General features: G+C 36.3%; 1 long non-coding RNA gene across 2 annotated transcripts in view; it reads left to right on the forward strand.

The window, feature by feature from the left end:
- Positions 1-24,806, forward strand: part of LOC131828055 (uncharacterized) — a 151,164-nt gene that overhangs the window by 47,891 nt on the left and 78,467 nt on the right. Inside the window, exons 2-3 of one of the 2 annotated variants that reach the window (XR_009352211.1) lie at positions 12,543-12,659; positions 21,605-21,768. This is a non-coding gene — a long non-coding RNA (uncharacterized LOC131828055). The remainder of the gene's footprint in view (positions 1-12,542; positions 12,660-21,604; positions 21,769-24,806) is intronic. The other variant, XR_009352215.1, reaches the window with a different exon arrangement.

Below are 24,806 nucleotides of genomic sequence, written 5' to 3' on the forward strand. Positions count from 1 at the left end.
TTCTTGTGTTGTTATTGATTTTAGCCATTCTGACAGATGTGAAGTGATATCTCATTATGATTTTTGATTTGCATTTCCCTGATGATGAGTGATATGGAGTATCTTTTCATGTGTTTGTTGGCCATCTATAGGTCTTCTTCGGAAAAATGTCTGTCCATGTCTTCTGCCCATTTTTAATTGGATTATTTGTTTTTTGAGTGTTGAGTTTTATAAGTTCTTTATATATTTTGGGTACTAAAACCTTTATTAGATGTCTTTTTGATGGCTCGGTGTCTTTGTGTTAAATGCATGGTGCTTTAGGTTTGTATCCCTTTTCCTTGCTTTTCTTCAGGATGGAGTGTGAGAGTGATTTCATGGTGATTGGGGTGGGGTAGGGAGGATTTGTAAACCTCTGTCCACATAGTGCCCTCTGGATACTTGTCATGGTTTGTGTCCATGATAAAGTTATGATGTTCATTACAAAAGTCTGAATGCTAAACATGAAGTTTGTCCTCTTGTCTTGTCTTGGTTATCATTTACTTAAGGGCTTAGCCAAAGAAAACTACATAGATCTTTTCAGGTGGTTGCTCTGATCATTTCTTAGGATAGCCTTAAAACTAGTATAAAATTCTTGTGAAGAAGTTTGTCAAGTCACTCTGAAAGCAAGTATTCATAGTCTGTTTAGCTTGAAACAGCTCTATTTTTCTATCTGCATTCTACACTTTTGTGGCCCAGGTCTCAGTGCCTCAAATACAGAAATTCAGTTTGGTCAGATTATATCATGGGGAGAATTTTGACATTAACATTTTTAGTAATCCTTTTTTTAAAGAATTTTTCTGAATGACCTTTTTCTCCATTTCAGATGGCCTGAGCGACATGTTTCAGAGAAGGAAGGCCTGGAAGAACAATTGAAAACAAACTAGTTGATCCCAGCTTCAGAGTTTAAAACTCCTAGTAGAAGCAGTGGTTAAAAGAAAGGATTGGAGGGTTGGCAAGAATTCATGATAATATAAGATAATGCTGTTTTCTTTCCCAGACTTGATAACGATTCCTTGGGCTATGGAGAAAGAATTGGAGAGGAATGGCATTAGACACTCTTGGAGGTCTTTGGCAAGGGGCCCTGTGCTTTTCCCTACACCTGGCCCAGCAGTAGTTTTGGCCCACATCTGGGTGAACTCAGAGAAGCTATGTGTTCTACTCCCTTCCTGGTTTTTTAAGGGTGCTGCAATCCTTATCCATGGGGCAGCAGAGTAGCTGAAGACAGCACAGGGTTGCTGGAGAATGGTCTTAGAGAGAATCTCCTTCTGCTCCTATGTAGTGTGAGGAACAGCCTAATCTGTTCCAGTATAGAGTGGTGTGAATGTGGTGTGGACGTGTACCTGATAGCAGGCATTTGTGGAGTGCCCTTGCATTTGTAACAAGGACCATCACTGGAAAGTAGCACAGATAGATGTCCTCAGCAGATGCCAGAATGGAGATATGATGCCTTTCATGAGTCAGATGGAATGAGGTGCATATCAGCAGAGGTCAGCATGGATTGAGGAGTGGGTGCCTTTCCCTGATGCCATGACACTAAGCCAGCTAGAACTTAAAGAAGGAGGGGAGAAAACCCTAAACTGAGTTTACTTTGATTTGATTGAGAGAGTACCCAAATTAACTGAGTTTAACCTGCATTAGTGGGTTTTAGTTTGCTGCTGCCAAATGAAGTACAGAGTAATTTGAATTTCAGAAAAAAATTATATTTTTTATTTTTGACACATCTCATAGAGTTCCCAGCAAGTATTAACAATCAAGGTGGGAAATAAAAGCAGGGATCTAGTGCATGTCAAGCAGCCTTCCAGATATGATCCAGTTTGTCTTAGATGACTTCCATTAAAGTAGAAAAGAGCTGGTCTAGAAAAGCAGTGAGATGTTGCTTCATTAGTTGTTCAGCAGGAATGATTCTTTTTTTTTTTTTTTTTAAAGATTTTATTTATTTATTTGACAGAGAGAGATCACAAGTAGGCAGAGAGGCAGGCAGAGAGAGAGAGGAGGAAGCAGGCTCCTTGCTGAGCAGAGAGCCAGCAGGAATGATTCTTAACTGTAGAGTACAGAGTAGCATATTAAATGATAAGTCATCCAGTAAGTTATCTCTAACCAATATGATCTGGAATCTTCTTTAGAGTTTATACTACTTATTCAGCTAGATCCTATGTAAGGGTGATGAAATTTATTGGTGGAAGCTTTCAGAGGCTTAACGAAATCTCATTCACCCACTTCACCAATTACAGGCCGGTTTTATGCTTTACTATGCTTGAACTACAACATTTAACAGGTTTTTGTCCTCAAGGACTTGACAGTTTAGTTGTGGGTATGGACAGTATGTTGACTATTGCTACTGTGTCATAAGTGCCAGAAGAGGGATAAGAACTGGATACACTATTGGGAAACAATGATAGATTCCTTAGAAGTTTTCTAAATCATGAGGATTACATGAGGCAATGTAGGTAAAGTTCTTGTTAAACCATAGGACCTCAATAAACATTAGTTTCTTTAACTTTTTTCTTTTATGGATTCATTCCTTGGGAGTTGGGAGTGCAGATCAACTATGTGAGTCTTTGTGTGCTCCCAGTGCTTAAGACAGTAACCACAACATGGAGAATACTAAAGGAAATGACTTTCAGAATGATTCATAAACTATTAAATAATTTCTGGGATCTATCTGATGATTATTAGGACTACTTTCAGAAATTATGTATCTGCAAATTTGTGTTTTCCAAGAAAATGAAATTGTGACTATTGTAGTATGCATTTGAGCCAAGGAAAATCCTTTGTGAATACTGCACTAATCTACCTTCCAGTTACTGCCAGATTGTCACCAAAACACAGCTCTAATCATTACCAACATCATCACACTAAGAATATACTGTCGCTTTAAAAAAACTTCATATATATTATCTCATTTCATTTTTATAGTAAGCTTCATTTATTTATTTTTTTAAGATTTTATTTATTTATTTGACAGGCAGAGATCACAAGTAGGCAGAGAGGCAGGCAGAGAGAGAGGGGGAAGCAGGCGCAGAGAACCCGATGCGGGACTCGATCCCAGGACCCTGAGACCATGACCAAAGTGGAAGGCAGAGGCTTCAACCCACTGAGCCACCCAGGCGCCCCTAAGCTTTACTTTTTAGAACAGTTTTGGATTTACAGAAAAGTTATGAAGATAGTACAGAGAGTTCCCATATAGTCTACACATACTTTCCCCTATTAATAACATATTAATGCAGTATACAGTTTGTTGCAATTAATAAAGCAATATTAATATATTATTAACTATACTAAAATTATTCTGATTTTTATTATTTTTTACTTAAATGTCCTTTTTCTCTTCTAGGACACCACAGTACATTTTATCATTACATCTTAATTTCTCTCGGCTATGGTAGACTTTCGTTCTTTTTGAAGACTTTGATAGTTTTGAGGAGTACTTGTCAGGGATTTCATAGGCGTCTCTCACTTGGGATTTGTCTTATATTTTTCTCATACTTAGACTGGGTTTATGTGTTTTGGGGAGGAAAATCACAGAGATAAAGTGCCATTTCCAGAACATCAAGAGTGCACACTACTAACATGTCTCATCACTCTTGATGTTAAACTTTCTAACCTGGTTTAAATAGTGTTTGTCAGGTTTCTCCACTTTAAAATGACTCCCTTTTTCCCATTTCTATACTGCCTCACTTAGTCTTCAAATTGTTAGAGTCCCTACCTTATGAATCCCCATAAGCAATGGTGGTGATAAGAACAGAGATGAGCAAGTTGGATAAATCATAGGATTGTTATGAAGATCAAATAGGTAACACTTCTAATGTGCTTTGAAATGTGTTCAGCACATAAGCCAATTATTTTTACTGATAGTTCAAAAAAATAAAACTTCAAGAAATTTGATGACTTGATACAGGATAGTGGGAGAGAAACTCTGGAAAAATCTTCTGATCCATCTTAAAACTTGCATCTTTTTAGGTGAGCGGATCACCCACTCTTTTTAAGTATGAAGCCAAAATGATAAGTCCTCGTGGTGGACCCTTGTCAGCTATGATTTCTGATGCAGAAATTTTAAGGAGAAGCAGGAAAATGGTCTACTTTTATTTCCATTCTTTTCTCATTCCCTTCAACGGAGACTAGAAATATGAGAGAGGAAAAATATGAAGGGAAAAAAAGGGAGAGGTAGGGAGCAGACCGGAAGATTTAGCCTGGGAGTGGCAGCTCCTGAGTGATTTATTATGGGCCAGGGAAAGCTTAGCATTTCTTCCATATTTTTTCAGGAAGGATGTGATGAGTTGCAACAACAATCTGGTGACTATTGCAGACTTGTTTGAATAAGTCGTCCTTTATGCCTGCTTTCTTTTAAACTCAAGTTGAGTACCTACCTCAGGTTAAATGGCTAATCAGTTTTCTTCTGCCTCCAAGAAGAAATGTCTCTGAGGAGCTTTACAGTTTTACTAGTTTGAGAATATCAACATTTCTCCAGGTTCAAGTCTGGAGAGGCCAAGCAATGGCAGTAGTTGCTCTTTGTTAAAATAACTTCTCTCTTTGGGCTTTAAATCATGTCTTTTTCCTTTCCGCCACTGTTTTTCTCCTTTGCAATAGAGTATTTGCTGATTATTTTCCCACTACCCCTCCAAGAATTCTTGCATCTGTGGGAATTAAAGTTAAAATCAAAATGATATCTAATTTTCTTTCCATGTGTGGTAGAGGAATGTACCTCATTCTTCATGTTAATTAACAGAAATATTAGGTGAAATCATGAGGCATCAAATTTGATTTTATTTTGTTGATTCATATCCAGAGATGCTGCTCTGGGGTGCTGTCATGGAGAGAGGGTTTGTAGGCTTAGGATAGGCAGTGGAACATAATGTTTAAAGTCATGATCTTTGGAGCAAGATCAATTGGGTTCCAATCTGGGCTTTACCACTTACTAGCTTTGTGACCATGGGCAAGATACTTAACCTCCCCGTGCCTCAGTTTCTTCATCTGTAAATGGGTTAATACAAATTCTAACTCATAAGATCATGGTGAGGATTAAATTATTCAATATATGTAAAATACTGAGACCAGTGTTTGGCATTATAAATCTGTTATGTTTACTACTTATTGGTATTTATAATAATAAGAATTCAACAGCATATATGTAGATATTCTGTATTTGTCCTCCTTCCCCCCTTACTTCATAGCCTGAGAGTTGACTGCTGATTGTGAACAGTATTACCTAGTTCCCCTTTCTAGCTGATTTCCATTTGGGTTTAGCCAGAGGAGGCTTTAGGAGGAAGGACATGGATGGGTAGAGGAAAAGAGAGCCACAGATTCCACGTAGCATTTTCTCCTATAATAGATGTCCTTTTCCATGATTTAGCTCTCCTTGGGTAGACCCTTACATAGGTTTAGCTCTTACTGGGCTCCTTTAACATTATTTTCTCCTTTTACCCCTTTAGCCTTAGGGCTGTAATGCCTTCCCATGATTGGGTCTCTGGATGCCTTATCATCCCTTCTTTGTTAGCTTAGTTCTTCCCACACCTTTGTTATTGGTCCCTTCATTAGCATGTTTTAATTTGAACCATCTCAGGGAGAATTCTGTTTTCTGATGGGACCTGTACAAGATTCTTAAACTTCATATTTGGATTTAACAATTTTGGAATGTCCCAGCTATGAATCTGTTCTTAATGTGCTGGGAAAGTTTCACTAAGAAATTATGATTATTACTTATAAATGTTTTGCCTCTTCATTGTTACATTAAATTTCTTGTGACAGGAATTACTGGTTTGGATACACATGTGTTTTTGTAGTCCTTGTAGTTCCTAACACAGTGCCAGATATATAGCAGATGGTAAAAAATAACCCCATAGTATTGAAGGACATTTCTGTTCAGAACAGTGAACATGATGGTTTACTCCTGTGATACATTAAAAGCTTTTGCACTATGGCAGCTTTAGTTTCAATCTCTACAATTACTTGTTAGGCTTTAAAGGATTTATTGCTTGTGAAAAGTGCCAAAATAATAGCACTGAGGAAGAAAATCTTGTAGTCTTACAACAGACTGTAACTGTCCAAGGTTCTTCTGCCTCTTGCCAAAGAGCCCAATGGAGCTGATTGAAAGATTAGCTCATTTTCAACTAAAGTTTTGATGTTCTGGGAGACTGGGCAGTTTACTTCCCCCTCAGGAAATTCAATGAAAGAACTAGTTATAGTGTTTTCTTTTTCTGAGGAGTCTCTTATATAGCCTTTCTGCTTCATCCTTGAATAGACTTGGCCTTTTTAAGAAGGAACAGTTAATTAATTTCATGTCTATACTTTTGTCTGCAAAAGAAGATGCTTGTCAAGCGGGCAACTTGGTCAACTGCTGAAATGGTTTGTGACCAGGATAATTGTAAACAAGATCCTGATATAACTTGTTAGCACCTAGCACACAAAGTATTAAATACAACTCTAGACATAAATATTTAATCTTCATGAGGGGAGAACTGGTAGTGTCTCTGTGTGAATTACTGGGCAAGAAGCTCTTAGAACCTCATTTTCTTTATGAGTAAAGCAAATGGTAACACCACCAACCTTGTGGGTTTATTCTAAGAATTAGTGACATTTACAAAGCACCTAGAATGTAGCACCTTAACAAATGATAACAAGGAGTACTGATAAAAGCTAGATTAGAATGTTCTTTTAAACTGAAAATGATTAGATATAATTAGTATATTTACTTGGGCAGTAAGGATACTTGGGCAGCCAAGGATACTTGGGCAGTATCCTTATATCCTGCTTACTTGCACGTTGGCCAAGGAGGGATGGTGTGAAAAACAGAACATCTCATGGGTTTTACCAAGTCGGTGTTAGGGTAGGATTATTCCTTACTCACTATTTCAAAAAGATTTTTAGGCTTTTGTTAGAGTGTTGATATTTTTTCTTATATGTTATCCTTAAGAATATTTTGATAAGGAAGTCTGAAAACTTTTGTCAGCATTCCAGTGTTACTAGCCTATTGGAAGTATTTTGATCAATTGAGATAATTGGATGCTGCACATTATTTGATGCACAGTGAGACTGTACTCTGTTCCTGTCACTTATGTGACATTCATTACCACTAGTCTTATTGTTCCGCTTGCATACAAGAATACATGACTAAATTTTTGTTCATAGGAAAATTTACAGTAAGTGTGAGATGAGCACTGTGGAAAGAAGTTATGTAAGAAATCCAACCAGAGGGGAGATGGAGGAAAGGTGTCATGGTATAGTGGCATAAATACTGGAAATGAAGCGGAAAAGCTGGGATTCTGCCAGTGATTAGCTGTGATACTGTATTAGTCAGAATTCTCTAGAGAAACAGAACCAGAAACAGAAACAGAAGAGTATATATATATCTCTCTCTATATATAGATAATATAAAAACAGAAACAGAAAAGTATATATCTATACATCTAGAAAGATATCTATATCTAGAAAGTTATCTATTATCTATCTAAGCTCATAAGTTTAGATCATTGTGAAGGCTAAGCCCCAGGGTCTGCTGTCTGCTAGCTGGAGACTCAGGGAAGATGGCAGGGGGTGGGGGTTGGGTACAGGGAAAAGAAGGGGTAGCGCTATTTGAAGGCCCGAGAGCTAGAGAGCTTATGGTGTTGGTTCCAGTCTGGGGTGAAAGCCCGAGAACCAGGGGCACTGAGGGCAGGAGAAGATCCATGTCCCAGCCTCAACAGGCAGGAAGCAAAACCAAGCATTCTCTGCCTTTTTGTTCTATCAAGGCTCTTGGATTGGATGGTGACCACCAAGTTTGCAGTGGGGCAGCTGTTTTACATAAACCACTGATTCAAATACTAATCTCTTCTAGAAACACTTTCATGGACACATTCAGAAATAAGGTTTAACCAGCTGTTCATTCTGTGGCTCAGTCAAGTTGACACATAAAATTAAGCATCACTGTTAATTCAGATAAGTTCCTTAAATTCTCTAAGCCGTGGCTACCTTGTCTATAATAAAAGGATATTACTACTGAGCAGTTTGAAAACTTGGTTACTGATTCATTCTGCATGGCTGGTATACAAATAAAAATTTACATTTATTTGTTTAATTTCGAAATACTTGCTCATTGCAGAAAGTCTGAAAAGCCAAGAAAACATTACATCTTGCTCCATTTACTTTCATCTGCACCCTTCAGAGGTAATCACTGCCAATATTTTGGTACATGTTCTTCAGGTTATATTCTGAGCATACTATACTTTGGCATTGAAATTACTTCTTAGTTGATAATTAGATTAAAAAATCTGTTAATTTGAAAAAAAATAGAGGAATTACAGTTTTCCCTCCTAGCTCTCACATACATTTAAGCGCACATCCTGTTGGAAGCAATGATACATTCTTCAAAGGCTAGCTTTCCCAAAAGTGAATCTTATGGCAATTTCTGAACAGATCAGTGTTTGGCAGTTGCTGTAGGAAGGAATATTTTGGGGAAGAGCATTCTTGGAAGAAGGCTACTTACCCATCCGTAAGTGGGACTTTCTCGATAGGGTTAGATTGCAACATTTTCACCAAAGGATAATCAGGCTCCACTAGGTGGTAGCATTGCCATGTGGCCCAACAAGGCAAGTAGCAAGAAACTGGCTAAAGATTCTGTGACTATTAAAGACAGAAGTTTGGACATGAATACTAAAACTGCTGAGGGCCAAGCAATAGAACTTTTGACTTACCAACTTTAGAACCAGCTGAGCGCTGGTCTGGAGGACTGTGACATCTGTCAAAATATGCTTTGAGATGTATTTTTAAGCGCAAGCGCGTGTATGTGTGCGCATGCGCGCAAACACACACACACACACACACACACACACACACACACACACACACACTCACACACACACTAGACCTACGGACTTATGAAATTATGCCATCTGGGAACCAAACTAGAAGAGCAAATTTCCCTCAAGGAGGTAAAAAATATAACATATAATATGATAATTACATAGTGCACACAAGATGTGTTTTGAACTTTACGGAAATAAACCTTTCAGGCTCAAGTTCTGGTGCCAAATAATAATAATAGCCAGAAGAGAACTATGTCTTGTGGTTTTCTTATAATCCCTTCCAGTTCCTCACACACACCAAATTATGCTGAAGAAAGTAAGGACAAAACATTCTTTTCAGGGGAAGTTCAGTAAATTGAACTCTTTGGATCAAAACACTAACAAAACAACTCTGAAAAATCACAATATTTAACTTTCCTTTTGAGTACACATAAACATTAGGAAAGAATGAAGATATCCTCAGTTAAAAATTATTTTAGAAGTTCCATGTTTGAATAACAATTAAAGCTTGGTTTTTCTCAGACTTTGTGGATTTTACTTTTAGACAAGTGTTTTTAAAGGGTCATTCGGTGCTTTAGTGTGTACTTTATTCTTCACATATCAAAGAAATTTTGTTTTTCTTTCTCATCATTTCTTTCCTTATAGTGATATTTATTTCCCCTTTGTATGAAAATAAGATAATGGAAAGGGAGGAAAATTTTTATGATTCCACTGCTCAAAGTGGAATTAAGACATGCCACATATATCCAACTGATATACATTGACACTTAGAAACCGTAGGTAGGTAGGTTAGTGTTAGAATAAAACTAAGAACCTCCTCTAGCCTTTTTTCCTCGGTTTCTCTTGAAGTAATATGCCCCCAGGGTGGATGCTTCATGAAATTTGTGCTAATATTTGTGACTCTTCACAAACTTTAGATTTGTGAGCAGATTTTTGACTTCCATTTGCTCTTGCTGACTACACTAACCGTGGGACATTCCCATTCAAAGGACACTCTACAGTTCAGGTGGTGGCAGTACTGACTCCAGAATTCTAGATTTGCTTTGAGGAAAGAAAACAAAACAAAACAAAAAAACCAGGAGTAATGATTTGTCAAAAATGGTGATCACTTTGGAAGCAAGCCAGCATGAGCATAAATACTGTGTCTTCTAGATTAAGACCAGAGCAGGCACATATTGTCCAGCTATACCTTCATACCATCAGTTTTGAATGATAGGAATGGAGTTTTCTAAGAGTTGAGCTATAGTGGCCCCAACTCTCAGTAAAGTATGTGTATATTTGTGAGAGGAAAGACTTAATCAAGAAGCTAGGATTGTAGTAGTAATTTCCTTTGAGTCTTCATTTCAAATTGATTTTAAATGTGATGAGCTTTTGAGGAAAGGGGAGGAAGACACGGAGTAAAAGGTTAATTGCTGGGAGTAGATACATTCAAAGGCAGTATTGTCACAGGACACGTGAGAGTCAAATTTAGATGCAGATGAGAGTTGAGGTATCTTTTTGGCCATTTTCCTTTTTTGCATTGAGAACCTTTTTAAGTTATAGTCTAGATCTTGTTTTGGTAGAAGTTTGAAAAAATTCCCAACTCTGATTAACCTCACCAAAGATGTTTGAAGGCTGCCTGAGATAGTATAAAATTTTCTGTGCTTATTACTTTAAACATAAAATTTTTAATCTCTATGCCCTGGGGGTTGGACTCACAACTCCAAGATCAAAAGTTGCGGGCTGCATAGACTGAGCCAGGCAGGTACTGCACTGTAAATTTTTGAACAAAACCAAATATGAATTAATAAGAAAACAAAAGTATAAAATATTTCTGGTCATATTTAACTTACTTGATTCTTTGGGTAAGGGCTTTCTTTTTTTTTTTTTTTAAGACTGGCAAATATTGTTTTACCTTGCCATAGTTTAAGAAGAGTAACTACAATATACTATTCACTCCTTTGTCCATGGATTTTCACATTTTTAAGAGAATGAGAGCACTACAGTATTTTTTGCAATCGTGGTGGTCTCTTTCTCTTTAAATTCTGAAGGATACTGTAGCTGCCAGTGGTAAAATTTCTTCTGGGAGTAGAGATAGGCTTCCACATAGAATTACTCTGAAGTAAAGTCAGAAATCTGAAGCACATGATTTAAATGGTTAAGCAGTGCTTGCAAGCCATGATATCAGAGGAAATAACTGCTATTAAGTGAAAGCTGAACAGCAGTGTACAGGCGAAAAAAATTTCCTTATTTTCACCAGCTAATAATCAAAACAGTTTGACGCTAGTCAGAAAGAGCCAAAAAATATGGAAACAATTATTGAATTAAATGAAATATCACAAAATTATATGTTATTTTGAATTTTGAGTTCTTAAGGTAAGAGATTTTCATGAAGATTCTATTATATATTGACCAAATAAAAGAAAAAGGTTAGGAGTGGTTTAAAGGCAAATGTAAGAAATGTGATGCCTTCAGATACCAGTGGAAAAATATATGGATTATTTTTACTTCCACATGCACAGTTCTACTTTAAATTCTACTGTTGACTGCCTTTCTTATTAGGTTGGAATAATTAATTCTGTGATGGAATAGAAATGGTTTCACTGACAAGAAAAAGATACCTTACGAGTCTGTTTGGGGGCTTGATCAAATGCATATAGTTTGTCTTAAAAAAGTGACAGTGATTGTCATTAAATCTTAAGCTCTATTTTTACTTTTATGAGACTATTACTCAACCTAACTGAATTAACACTACGATGACAAAATCATGTCTCCTGCTATTTCAAGAAATATGAAATGGTGATGAAAGACATTTCCTACCAATGATGTCAGTGGTTATTTAATTGCCATTAAGATGGCAATGAAGCTCTTTGTCACTTACCCATGATGAAGTGTTCTTGATCAGATTGGGCTCAACAAAATGGCTGCCATCATGTTAGACATTCTTTCTGAAAACGAGGTTTTCATTACTCTAATAACTTTAGCAGAGGAATCTGCATTATGTTTGGTATTAGCTCTTGAATGACTGCCTTTGGATAGTATATTTTTAAAAAATTGGATTAGCTGAGTTTTCCATATTAAATGTAATATATGTTTTTTTTATAATATTAATAAAAAAACATCGCTTTTCATTTTTTGAGATAAAAATCAATTGCCCATCCCAGATCCCAAAATGTTTATTAATTGCAACTATTGGTATGAGTTTTTTCCCCTGAATATCAGACCTGTGCTTAGATCACATCCATAGAACATAAAGCATATCAGAAATTTCTAGATCATGTTTTCTTTTGACTTGAGATATCAATAGAGGGATACATGATGGTGCTGTCTTTTCTTTCATTATTCTTGATATTTCCCATTACCTCATTAGCTTCTCTATTCTCTTAAAGTGCATCTATATTCTGGGGAATGTTGGGAGAGAATGAAAAGAAATGAAGACTATATAACAAGAGAAAAGATAACAGCATTAGTTCAATTCAGAAGTGGAAAAGCAACCTTAACATTGGAATAAAAAAAAAGTCCTTATATCTCAAATCCTAAACAAGGCTATTGATACTAAGTTGAAGACTTCATAGTTAGTTGAAAAAACAAGTCACAGATATATCATAGATGGTATCTACTTTCTCTATTCTTGAATCTAGGCTTGATAATATGATTTACCTTGGTAGTGTTAAGAGAACACTGAGAAATTTGATTCAAGCAGAGGTTTGAAGAACATTGTATGTTGGAGCTTACCCCATCTTGCTATTTTTTTTTTTTAACTCTGAGATTGCTGTGTAAAGAAATCCTGAATTTCCTACTAGAGGATGAAATACTTGTGGAGCCAGAGACAAGCCATCCTAGCTCTGATCTCCTTAGACCACAAGCCTGCCAGCCCTCAGACATGTGAGTAAGCCATCATAGATTATTCATTGCCAGCCATGCTAGTGTAGACCAGAGGATCTACTCAGCCAGCTCACAGAATCATAATAAATAAATTTTGTATGCAAGAAAAAGGTAATTGATAAAAGTATAAAAATGGACCATTTCTTGTTAGATGTAAGCTATCCTAAATATTTTGTTGTTGTTGCACATAAATTTATTTTTGAGAAAGGTTCTTCAATGGAAAACTTAGTTTTAAGTTTCATGAACTCACTGTAGCTTGGGTAGACCACTCTACACAGATTCAATGACTTAAGTCATTCTAGTTCAAAACTGTGCATTTCTCTTGAATTCCTAGGTGCTTTAGTTAGCTTTTTAAGGATTGGTTGCAATGATTTGTCAGGATATCATCACATTTTCTATGTCTCTTCATTTCAGTTTTATCATTATGTTTATATACCATTATAAAAATGTATATTTGAGAACTTTTAGGAACCAAATATATTAGCTATTGCTAATTTGATGTGACACATTATAGATGTAAGCAATATTAACATTAACACATTTTCACATTCCATTGGAATTTGTAACAAACCCTCAAAGCTGTCCAAGAAAGAATTTTGCTGTATTTACTGTCAATAAGAATTACATCTCAGGTGTGTGTATAGAGTACATTTTCCTTCCATCTACTGAAGAATAACCTGATAACAAAACTTCATTTATATTTGTATAAATGCTCTCTATTTTTACAGCTAATTGACATAGGTTGTTGACTGAATGTGAGACTGTTGGAAAATTCAAGAAATTGGAGTGCTTAGAAATATCATTATTCACCTTATGAATATGTTATTCATCTTTTTCATCGTATTCTGTGGCTTTATTACCTATTGATGCAAATTTGTTTTGCAATTTTGATCAAGTACATGGATTTGGTTCTTTTTGAATAGGTTCATTTTATTTATTTATTTATTTATTTATTTAAAGATTTTATTTATTTATTTGACAGAGAGAGATTACATGTAGGCAGAGAGGCAGGCAGAGAGAGAGAGGAGGAAGCAAGCTCCCTGCTGAGCAGAGAGCCCGATGTGGGACTCGATCCCAGAACTCTGGGATCATGACCTGAGCTGAAGGTAGCGGCTTAACCCACTGAGCCACCCAGGCGCCCCTTGAATAGGTTCATTTTAAAGCTCATATTTCAGGGATGGCCAGGGTGACTTTATTTTATTATTTTTTTTTAAGTCCAAGATGTTCAGAGCTGCAATCTGTTCTTTTGGATACAACTTTTACCAGATGATCCAGATCTTTGTAACCAATTGGCTCTATAATGCTCTTTGTTAGAGAATCAGTTTTGAAATTGCCATTTAAATCTGGAAGAGTTACCCATCCAGATTAGTAACAACTTTACATTTCCAAAGACCAAGTGTAATGCATGCTAAAAGTCATTATTTCGGGAAAAATAATATGGAGTGCGAGAAGTAGAGAACCCTTTGACAGAAATGAGAAATACAAAAACATAAAATTTCATATATTTAAAATATGGGTTCAGATTTTATTAATAGTAACTTCAAATTAAATCTTTTTGTTGTATATCTAGGCAACTGAGAGGACCAAACAGCCATACTTAATGGGTATAATGGACTCACATATAGGAACTCTTTGGGCATGAAGGAGGCAGGTCCACTTAGATCTGATTTCATGTTAAAGACTTATTTTTTTCTATTGTAACATGTTCCTGTAAGTTTTGTAAGAAACAAGGTAATATTTGCTCTATAGTAGATGAAGACTAATTCTGTTGCCTTTTTGCTAGAAAGAAAGATTGATTTGTTTTTGGCAAAGGTGTTGAGATAGGGTTTGGTCATTCTTTTAAATAAGAATGGATAAGAATGAATCTTTCACTGGTGCGTATACATCGTACACTTCTTCTAGTGCTGATATAACAAACTCCAGAGAACTGTCTTTGGAAAAAAGTAGAATTTAGAGCTAGGTAATTTGGACCAACCTGCTGATTTGTTGAGTAGCCTTTAACAATTCACTTAACCTCAGTTACAACACGCTTTAAAATGCCTAGATAGAAGTCCCCATGTTTAAAACAGAGTATAGACTAGGTTCTTATTTTATACAATACTCAGGGGAAATTTTGAAAGCATTACATAGAATGAGATTTTGGCACAATAGTAGTATTATGGATATTGGAACTAAGCATGTTTGGTATTTATGGTTCTCAACATTGCAGCAGCTCTGAATGATGGAAAAACATTTTTTTGAGTGCTGGAGAGACTAAGTGCCATAGAGAGAAATGAATAAGCCTTCCAATTAGGGGCACCTGGGTGGCTCAGTGGGTTAAGCCTCTGCCTTCAGCTTGGGTCATGGTCTTAGTGTCCTGGGATCGAGCATTGCACTGGGCTTTCTGCTCAGTGGGGAGCCTGCTTCCCTCTCTCTCTGTGTGCTGCTCTGCCTACTTATGATCTCTCTCTCTCTCTCTGTGTCAAATAAATAAATAAAATCTTAAAAAAAAGAAGAAGTCTTCCAGTTAAAGTGAAAAAGAATCCCTTATGTGGTATTACAACCAGTTTGTATCCCCAGTGGGGATTATTAATTATTATGTTTAGTTAGTCACTGTATAGTACATCATTAGTTTTTGATGTAGTGTTCAGTGATTCATTAGTTGTGTGTAACACCCAGTGCTCATCACAACACATGCCCTCCTTAATACTCATCACCCTGTTCTTGCTAGTTTATTTATATCTTCCCTGGCATCTGATAGGTGATTTAGAACCATGTATTCTTCACTTTTTTTTTTCCATACTCTAACCAACAGAGTCATCTTATTGTAGACAACAGACATTCTTCAGGCATTTATTTTGCACCTGAAATGCTTGGCCCTGGGGAAGCCCAGGGCCTAGCTTCAAGGCCCTGCAATCTAAAGAAGGGTAAGATAAGTAATCATTTATGACAGAGAATGATAAATGGCATAACAGATATAAACACTGGATATTGAAGAAATACAGAAGAGGATCACTAACTCAGACTTGTAAGATCATTAAGATGGAGAGGATAAAACCCACTTTTATTAGTTAACCATTACTGTGTAACAAATTGCCATAAAACAAATGGCTTAAAACTACCCTGAGCATTTTTTTCTGTCTGAATCAGGAATTTGGGAGCATTTAGCTGGGCAGTTTTTGCTCAGGTGTCTCTCATGAGCTAGTAGTTGAGATGCCAGCCCAGGATGCTATCATTTGAAGACTTGGCAGGAGCTAAAGGACAAGCTTTCTAGGTGGTTCACTCACATGGCATATAAATCTGAGGTATTTGTTGGTGGGAGACCTCAGTTCCTTCCTGTGGAGGCCTGCTTGTAGGACTGCTTGAATGTTTCCATGACATAGAGGCTGGCTTCCCCAAGAGAGAATGATCCAACAGAGACCAAGGCTGAAAATCTAGTATTTTTTATGATAGCCGAGGCAGTAATACACTTCTCTAGTATTCCGTTGGTATCACAAGAGGGGACTAAACACAGTGTGAATACCAGGAGGTGAGGGTTATTGGAGTCCTCTTGGGTACTGGCTACCACACCAATCTTCAAGAACGGTTAGCATCTGTGATTTGATGCTGGCCCTGGAGCATTAACTCACTTGGGCTCTGGCAACTACCATTGATTATGTGGGTCTTTGAATTTCATGTTATACAGGTTTCTATTAACAGTTACTGTTGCTGGAGTCATGTGGAGTAACAAGATGTTAGCGAAACACTGGTTACAGATGCTTCTTAATTCAGTGCCACTGATGAATTAACTCTAGTGGTGTCACTGACAGTTAATAGGTTTCAGGCAACATCACAGAAAAAAATGTATTTGCTGTTAAACATGGGGATTACAAAATAATTGTTCTTTCTAGTAGTGTCACTGAGACAGTCTCATGGAGCTCTGTGTGGCAGTCTCTTTCCCTGGAGGCTTGACAATTAGCCATTTGCATAGATTGCTCATATTATTTGTAGTTCTAATGTTTCAAGCATATTAGCCAATGGGCCATTTAGTACTCAATAATGTAAGCATCTTCCAGATCCTATCTCAGAAAAGTGATGAAGCCAGCAAGTATTTGGGACTTGAGGCCTGAAACCTTTGTTGAGTAGGGAAAGTGGATGTTTACCAGATAATAGTATTTTGCTAATACTTCTCCGTTTCTGTGGTTGTATCAAAAATGGTTTGGAAAGAGGCTATATGTCATCTTAATTCCAATTATCCCTCAGTGTCACCCACACATAACATTATCACTTAAGTACAAGGTGCTTATTAAGTCCACTACAAGATTCTGGATTGAGTCTTTTAATCCCCTTGTATATAAAAATCTCAGGCTGTCTCTTCTAGTCCAATCACTTGCTTGTTGGTATTAGGTATTAACATAGTTTCAGATTAACATAGCTCAGACTTTGCTGCTTGTTGGGTTTTGGCATCTGCATTTATCCATGTGGGATCTGGCCTTTTTCTTCTATATTGTCATTATGAATGCACACTGGGTTGGTGGTGATTATAGAGCATTTTCTGCCTATAGAGCATTTATGCAACCCAAATTGGTTATTAGTCTTCCCATTTAAAGCAAGACTTTCTATAGCTATTCTGACATCCTGAGCCCACAGTTTCAGTACCAAGCTTGCTAGAATCTAATGGCAGTTATTATTCTATTTTCCATAGTTTGTCATTTGATGAAAGCAGAGCTATATTCATGCACCAAAGTCCAAGATACAGAGATTGTTGAGTATATATATTTAATCTTCTTCCTGTAACCCAAATTCTCTTAATCTGTGTAGGCTTCCTATCACTCATAACCCCTTTGTATATAGCTTATGGTTTCTTCTTTATTCTGTTTTTAAGCTTTTTAAGTTTTTAACTTTTTAACCGAGGCCCTGGGGCACATGTTCATCAACTTAAATTTGTTATATAATATAGAAACACATTCAGTTTCCTCTCCTTATAGTCCTCACAATAACTTTCTTCCATTCTCTTATCAAAGACTATACTTCTTCATCTGGGGGAATACTCCTTTTTTCTATTTCATTTTTCTTGACTGCTATCGTATCTGTTACATTTATGTCTTAAGAAGTTTTGGAAAAGGGTATGTAAGGGAAAACTGGAGTATGTTTTTAATATTGGGGATCTGAAGACCCTAGGGAGCTGGAAACTCTGAAAGAGTAGGAATAGGGTATTAAAAAAGTCAAATAGCATTTAGAAAAGCTTGAGAACTTTGATATAGAACTATACTGGTAAACTTCTTCAGTTCTTTCACATTCTTAGGATATGTATTCTCTCTTTACTAATTCCTCTGAATTGGCAGCACCTTCTTCTCCTTTTACCCCTTACTCCTTTGTCCTTCCCCATGTACACTCTGAGATCCCTCACACTTGAAATAGTCTGACCCTTGTTGCATTCATGTACAAAGGTCCAAGATACAGATATTGTTGAGTATAAATATTTAATCTTCTTCCAAAAACTCATATTCTCTTAATCTGTGTAGGCTTCCCATCACTTAGGGTGTGCCAGTCTGTATCCCTCAGTCTGTACCAGGCTAGCAATATGAGTGTGGAGGCCAGACTCTAATAAATAGTTACTTAGCTCCCCTGGCCATCTCCAGATTCCTTCTGCTGGTATAAGAGAGGGGAATCACTAGGATTATCTCACAAAAATTAATCTCTGTTTCTCGGTGGGCTATTCATTCTTAAGTAGCTCTGGGGCTCTTTCAGGTTCCTTCAGTACCTAGCTAAGTCTCTGATTTACCTATTGGATGTTGCTAAAAGAACATTTTATGATTATGACTAGGCCTTTCTTTGCCTACAACAGTCTCCTTTCAAATATTTTCTATTTAATATAGCCAACTTATTTTCAATTTTATTGAGGTTTTTAGTACATGTTATTTTCCCTTTTCACCCCTCCATCTTAGTTTCTTAATGCAAGTGGAAAATACCTTGAAGTGATAAGGTTTGGGATCACTACAAATTCCCTTTCTTTCCTTAGCTACATTCTAAACTGCCATGCCTCTGGTCTGAACTCAGATAGCTAGAGGTACAGTCCCAGCTTTCAGGAATCCCCTAAAGGGCCCATTCCATCACTACATCAACCTCTGTCAGAATTTTCTCATAGAAAATTGTGATAATCAGAGGCTCACCCTCTATATTCACCACTGCTGCTTTTTATGTATAGTCACACGTTTACATGCATCTGTCTTGATGCTTTTCACCTGTCTCAGAGAAAGGGTCAGTGCAGTATAGACATTGTATTTTGGCAATATGCAGACAAAATTTGAAACATGGCCCTGCAGTTCCCTAGTGGAGGAACCATGGATGAATTCTTCGTCGTCTGAAGTGTCTTTATGTGCAAATTGGGAGTAACACTAGTTTAATGGTCATGATTAAATAGGAATGTATTTATATACTCAAGTGCTTGGAATCTAGCAGAAAATCAACAAATGTCAACTTCATTTCTCAATCCTCTCACCTCAGAGTCCTATCTCTTCAGGGATCTTGTTCCATCAATCCTAGAACTTAGGGTCCCTCCTCTCACCTACGCACTCATTCTTTCATATTAGAAGCTTCTCTCTACCCTGGTTTTTCATTTAACAATTGTTCCAGTGATGTTTTCTTCATATTCTAGCTTATTGAGAAGGTTATCTAAACTTTGTTACATCTCATTTATTACTGCTTGGGCCAATGATTGGCTTTTACCTTCATTTGACCATTCAAATTGCTCATACCAAGTTTCTAGTACCTGCTGAATTATCAAATATAATGGATACTTGTCAGTTTTTATCTTCCTTGGTCTATTTATAGCATATTACAACTTTGATAATTCCTTAAAATTCTTTCCTATTTTTAGATTCTTCTCTATTTCTCTGAATACTGCCATATTCTGCTTATAAACTTTCTCTTATTCTTTACTACTTTGACATTAGTATGTCAGTCTCTGCTCTTTTTTCTTCTTTTTTTCTCTCTCTTTCCCACCTTCTTTAATTTATTTCTCTGTGGGTATTTTCTTTCTACCTAACAACTGCAGAATACCAAGCAAATGTGGAATGTCTACCAGTAGTGGAACAAACTGTGATTACCTAAAATTGTATGGATGAATCTCAAAGACATTGTTTTGAGCAAAAGAAGCTAGACACACACAAAACTAAAAACTATGATTTTACTTACATGGAGTTTGTTAATGGGCAGAATTATATTCAGTGTTAGAAATCAGAACAATGGTGGCCTATAGGGGCATGGGTATTGACTAGAATGGTTCCTTGGGAAATATCTGGAGTTGATGGACAACTTCTAAAGTTTGATTGGGTGTTGGTTCATGGTCTATATAATTAAAAAAGTTTTTTTTTGAACTGAGAACTTGGGATCTAAGCATTTCATTGTGTGTAATATTTACCTCAAAAAAGAAAAGGTCATTGAGAGAACCATAGTGATAGAGGAAACAGATCTTTCCTCCATATTCTCTCCCACCTCTCATAGGAATTTCAGTGTTCTGTATTGAGCAGGTTCTGCTTCATCTGAGTCTACTTTTGACTAAGATATAAATTTTGTAGTTTAGAAGGTTGGCAAGCAGGGTATGTCCCTGAATTGAGGGAGTATGAAGGAAAGGCACCTCTGTATGCTAGTCCAAAGCTGGGACTGGCACTTATGTCAGATACTTAGTTGCATGAAGGGAAAAATATTTTCCAGTTCTATATACAGTGAAAGCACTGAATTAATGGAACTGTGTGCTTAAAGTATTTGGTCTTTATATTTCAGATCTTTTCAACATAATAGGGGTAGAAGAGGGTTGGAAAGGGAAATGTGCCAACCTGCCAAATTGCATAAACACAATTATTTGAGAAATTTCTAGTAAAAATGCACTAGAACTATAAGTACATTTACTGACATTTATAATTATGCCAATAAGCTTTGATGTAAACCAGGCAAAGCAAATATGTCCTTCCCAAGAGGGAAAAATTCATTTGCCTCTTTAATTGAAGCATAATTTCCCAAACTCAAGATATCTAAAATGTGTGCATTGATTTAATATGCTTAGTTTAAGTTTGAGTTAATTAGACAAAGCATCTTGACTGGTTCTGATGGATTCTCTCCTTTGTGAGGATGTTTGACTTACAGATTTCCAAGTGGCCTATGATACTGACCCGATCTCTTTTTTTTTTCTGAAGAGAGGAGGCTTTGTTCAGTAACACCTTTCTTCACACTCAGGAGTGACAAATGGTTACATATAATGACTTGTATACTTTTAAACAAATAAAATTATATATTGTGATGAACAATTCAGCATACTTATGTTTCCTGAAAGATTTTTCATTTTCTTTACATTTCATATTATAGTAGTAGTTTTATTCATTTATATTCTCCGGAGCCATTCTTAGTTATTTTATTAGTGGAATTTGAACTATTTTTTTTTTTTCCTGTCAAGGTACAATAAAGATAGTTCCAGGAAAATGAAGACTGAGAAACAATTTTCTGGTTCAATTCTTTTTTCCCTTTATTCTAGGTGTCTTGTTGAAAGATTTGTATCCAGGTTAAATTTTCTTCCTTGCAATGCTGTTTTTGTCTCATCATAATATTACCTCACTATACTCTATTTAAGGCAACATCTTCTGTTGCCATGGAAATAAATTCAGAGTCACAGATTTGGCATTCTGACTCCATTTCTTTACCAAGCAGGAAAGGTGTATGTACTAAGAAACTAAGCCTGTGTTTAAACATAAACCCACATGGTAATGTCTAAAAGTAGGAAGGCCAATATAATAGATATAAAGGCTTCAAATAGTCTTTTAAAATATCTAGTTTATGATAAACCTTTGTGATATATGAGGTTTCTCTTATAATGACTAATACCAAATAAACCAATTAAATAATATTAGGACTTTTACTTGTTAAGATTTGGAGTCATTAAGTTATTTTTATTCTTTTTTTTTAATTTTAGATTTTATTTATTTATTTGACAGAGGGAGAGAGATCGCAAGTAGGCAGAGCAGCAGGCAGAGAGAGAGCGGGAAGCAGGCTCCCCGTCAAGCAGAGAACCTGATGTGGGTCTTGATCCCAGGACCCTGAGATCATGACCTGGGCTGAAGGCAGAGGCTTAACCCACTAAGCCACCCAGGAACCCCAGGTATTTTTATTCTATTTAACATGTCAGCTAGCTTGCTTAGCAGTGACTCCAAATAAATTCTGTGTCTCCCTTGCATGTCTCTCCTTGATTTACCATGACCTTAGACATGTATATGTGAAAATTAATGTATTATACAGTTGTTGGGCTGGTCTCTTTTGGGCATTTTCTCTCAGTCTCTAGGTCTGTCCACATGTGCATTTTTATGTGTATATATGTGTATATAAATGTGAACTGAAAAAATTGATTACATAATATTCTCAGTATTTCATTGCCCCCTCCTCCTCTTCCATGTCTTTCTATTCTCACTCTGTCTTCCAACCATCCTTCTGGAAGAAATTTAGTGAGTAAATATGAAGAATTGATGTGATCATCACCACTGTTAGGCTTAATGAGCTTTTGGCTTTGTCCTTCTTCATGCTGTTCTACAGTTCGACAGAGCTGGTACTGTGCATACAGATGGGCACTTGGCTAGCAGAAATATACTTTAGGTACTTTATTTCACATATCCATGTAGACACATTGCACACAGAGACATGGTTTACGATTCCCTGTCACAGGAAATGTCATGCAACATATTAATCACAAACATCCTAAAAATTGGATCTGATCTCTTTAATATCCTATTTGCTGTTGCGAGGGAAATATTTCCTAACAAAAACATTAAAAGTCTGCCAAACCAATGTAGTGATCTCCAGCGTAACATAGTGCTTTCCAAGTATTCTACAATTTTATGATACTAATGTCATGTCGCCAAACTTGGCCACCAGGCTTGTTCCAAATGCTGAATTCTTAGCAAAAATGCTTTTATAATAGCTCCCATTCTCTTGCCCAGACGCTCAAATCTGTGAAGTGTCCACATTCATTATTCATTTTTTAATATCTCTGAGTACTCTAATATGGAACTGTTTGAAAGCTCCTCATCTTTTTAGTCTGTTTTGTTTTGATTCATTGTCTTTTATTTTATTTTATGCAAATTATTTTGAGAGAAGGGGAAGGACAAAAATAAAGATTCATATTTATAGTCTTCTTTCTTACCACTATTTGTATTTTTTTTTAGGGTAATGAGTCAGTGTTTATAGAGATGGCATGTTTTTATTTTGTTCAGCGGATTTTTTTTGTCATACATGTGTAAGACAATGATTTGTGATGCTGATGCCATTATTCCTCTTTTGTCCTTAATGTTCTGAATCCTACTTTAAATATAATTTTTCTGGCTCATTATGAATACAGTTATAAATGAAAGCAACCAAAACCACATAAAATCCCTGGAAGTAAAATGGTGATGTTTGTAGGAAGGAGATGTGTGAATTTCTAAATGTCTGTGAGACTGAGGTGAAAGAATATTAAAGAATGGAGGGAAGGTAAAAGAAAGAGTTAAACTATTTTTTGTTAGAATTTAAGTTTTATCATTTGCTTCACTATCAGGGTTTATTAAAATGGGCAGATGTATATAGTAAAATGTGCTATGTACCCATTCAAAGAGTAAAGCTGCTACTCCAACTTTACCATAGAACTGCAAATTTTGACCATTAGCATTACTCCATCTAAGAAAGACTACTCTTGAGACAGTTATTTTGGTCTCAGACCACTTTGGAGTATTGTAGTGTTTTCACGAGAATGGATATTTGCTACATTTATTTGGAATTATTCATTGGAATAGTTCAAGAACATGAAGCTTGTTGAAAAAAGAAAGACACAGAGGGTTGGCTGATGCAGGTGGGATGTCTATAGCTGGAGACAGGTTAAGGCACTGATAGGTATTGTAGTCACCAAAGATGAGGGATATAGACAAGGAACAATGACAAACTGCCTTAATCATGAGTTTGTCTCAGGCTAATTATTCATTAATTTTTCTCTATTATATATCTTGTATGGAATAGTTCCATTAGTGTATGTCAGACAGTGTGGCACTGAGTTTTTCTAGCATCATTTTTTAAAGGGTAAAGATACATTCTAAACATCTATAATATTTTTATTTTTTAAAAAGATATTTATTTAATTGACAGAGAGAGAGAGAGAGAGGGAGGGAACGGGAGCAGGGGGATTGAGAGAGAGAGAAGCAGGCTTCCCGCTGAGCAGAGAGCCCGATGCAGGGCTCAATCCCAGGACCCTGGGATCATGACCTGTGCATGCTTTATGCCTTAGACACCGAGATGCTCCAAATTTTCAGTTTTAAAGTTGTCATTCATTAATTGGCTTAAACCTTCATTGAAATTAATTGTGTTTTTGGTCTTTATCAACTCCTGTGATGTTTATTACTTATCTTATCAAGTAAAATTTTATCGTATTTATCCCCAAATTACTTAGTTTTGTGCCAAAATAATACTTCTTGGTTTTAGTGTTCACTGTAAAGGATCTACATTCAACTTCACTATATTGGTTGGTAATATTATCAAACTGATGAAGTATTATGCTTATTGATATGTGGACAACAACAAAAACATGGAATCCTCAGTTAGGAGGCTGCTATTACAATGGGGGAGATAACATTAGTAATGAAATGCTAGCAAGGTATTGTGTACTGAGAACAAATCAACGATACAGAGAATTACTGTAATGAATACAGGAAGAGAGAAATCATGGCAGATTAGGTAGATAAGGAAGGAGTCATGGAAAAGTCAGGCTCAGATTTGCCTAAAATGTGTTTCTGACAACCTCAGAAATAAATCCTTTCATCTCAGCACAGTAATACTAACTCTTCTCTCAAGATGCAGTGAAGTTACACCCTTTCCTCTTGCTGAGATAATTTCCTTCATCCTGAGAGCGCATTTATTCAAATCCCTCTTCAGATGTTCTCTTTCCTTAGTGGAATTCAGTTTTCAATCTTTTATCAGCTTCATCATCTCTTCAGTCCCTTCACTTACCTTTAGTTGGACTTTCTCCATGTTGCTGTTTTTTGAAGTATGGCATCAATAGACGTGCACAGCACATTTTATTTGGGTTTTTTGTACAGGAGAGCATGATGTGTTCTGTTTTATTTCAAATGCTCCTCTTTGATTCTATATTGAACTTTGATGTCTTTTTTTTTTTAATAAAAA

The sequence above is a fragment of the Mustela lutreola genome, chromosome 1 (genome assembly GCF_030435805.1).
Source record: "Mustela lutreola isolate mMusLut2 chromosome 1, mMusLut2.pri, whole genome shotgun sequence".
NCBI lineage: Eukaryota > Metazoa > Chordata > Mammalia > Carnivora > Mustelidae > Mustela > Mustela lutreola.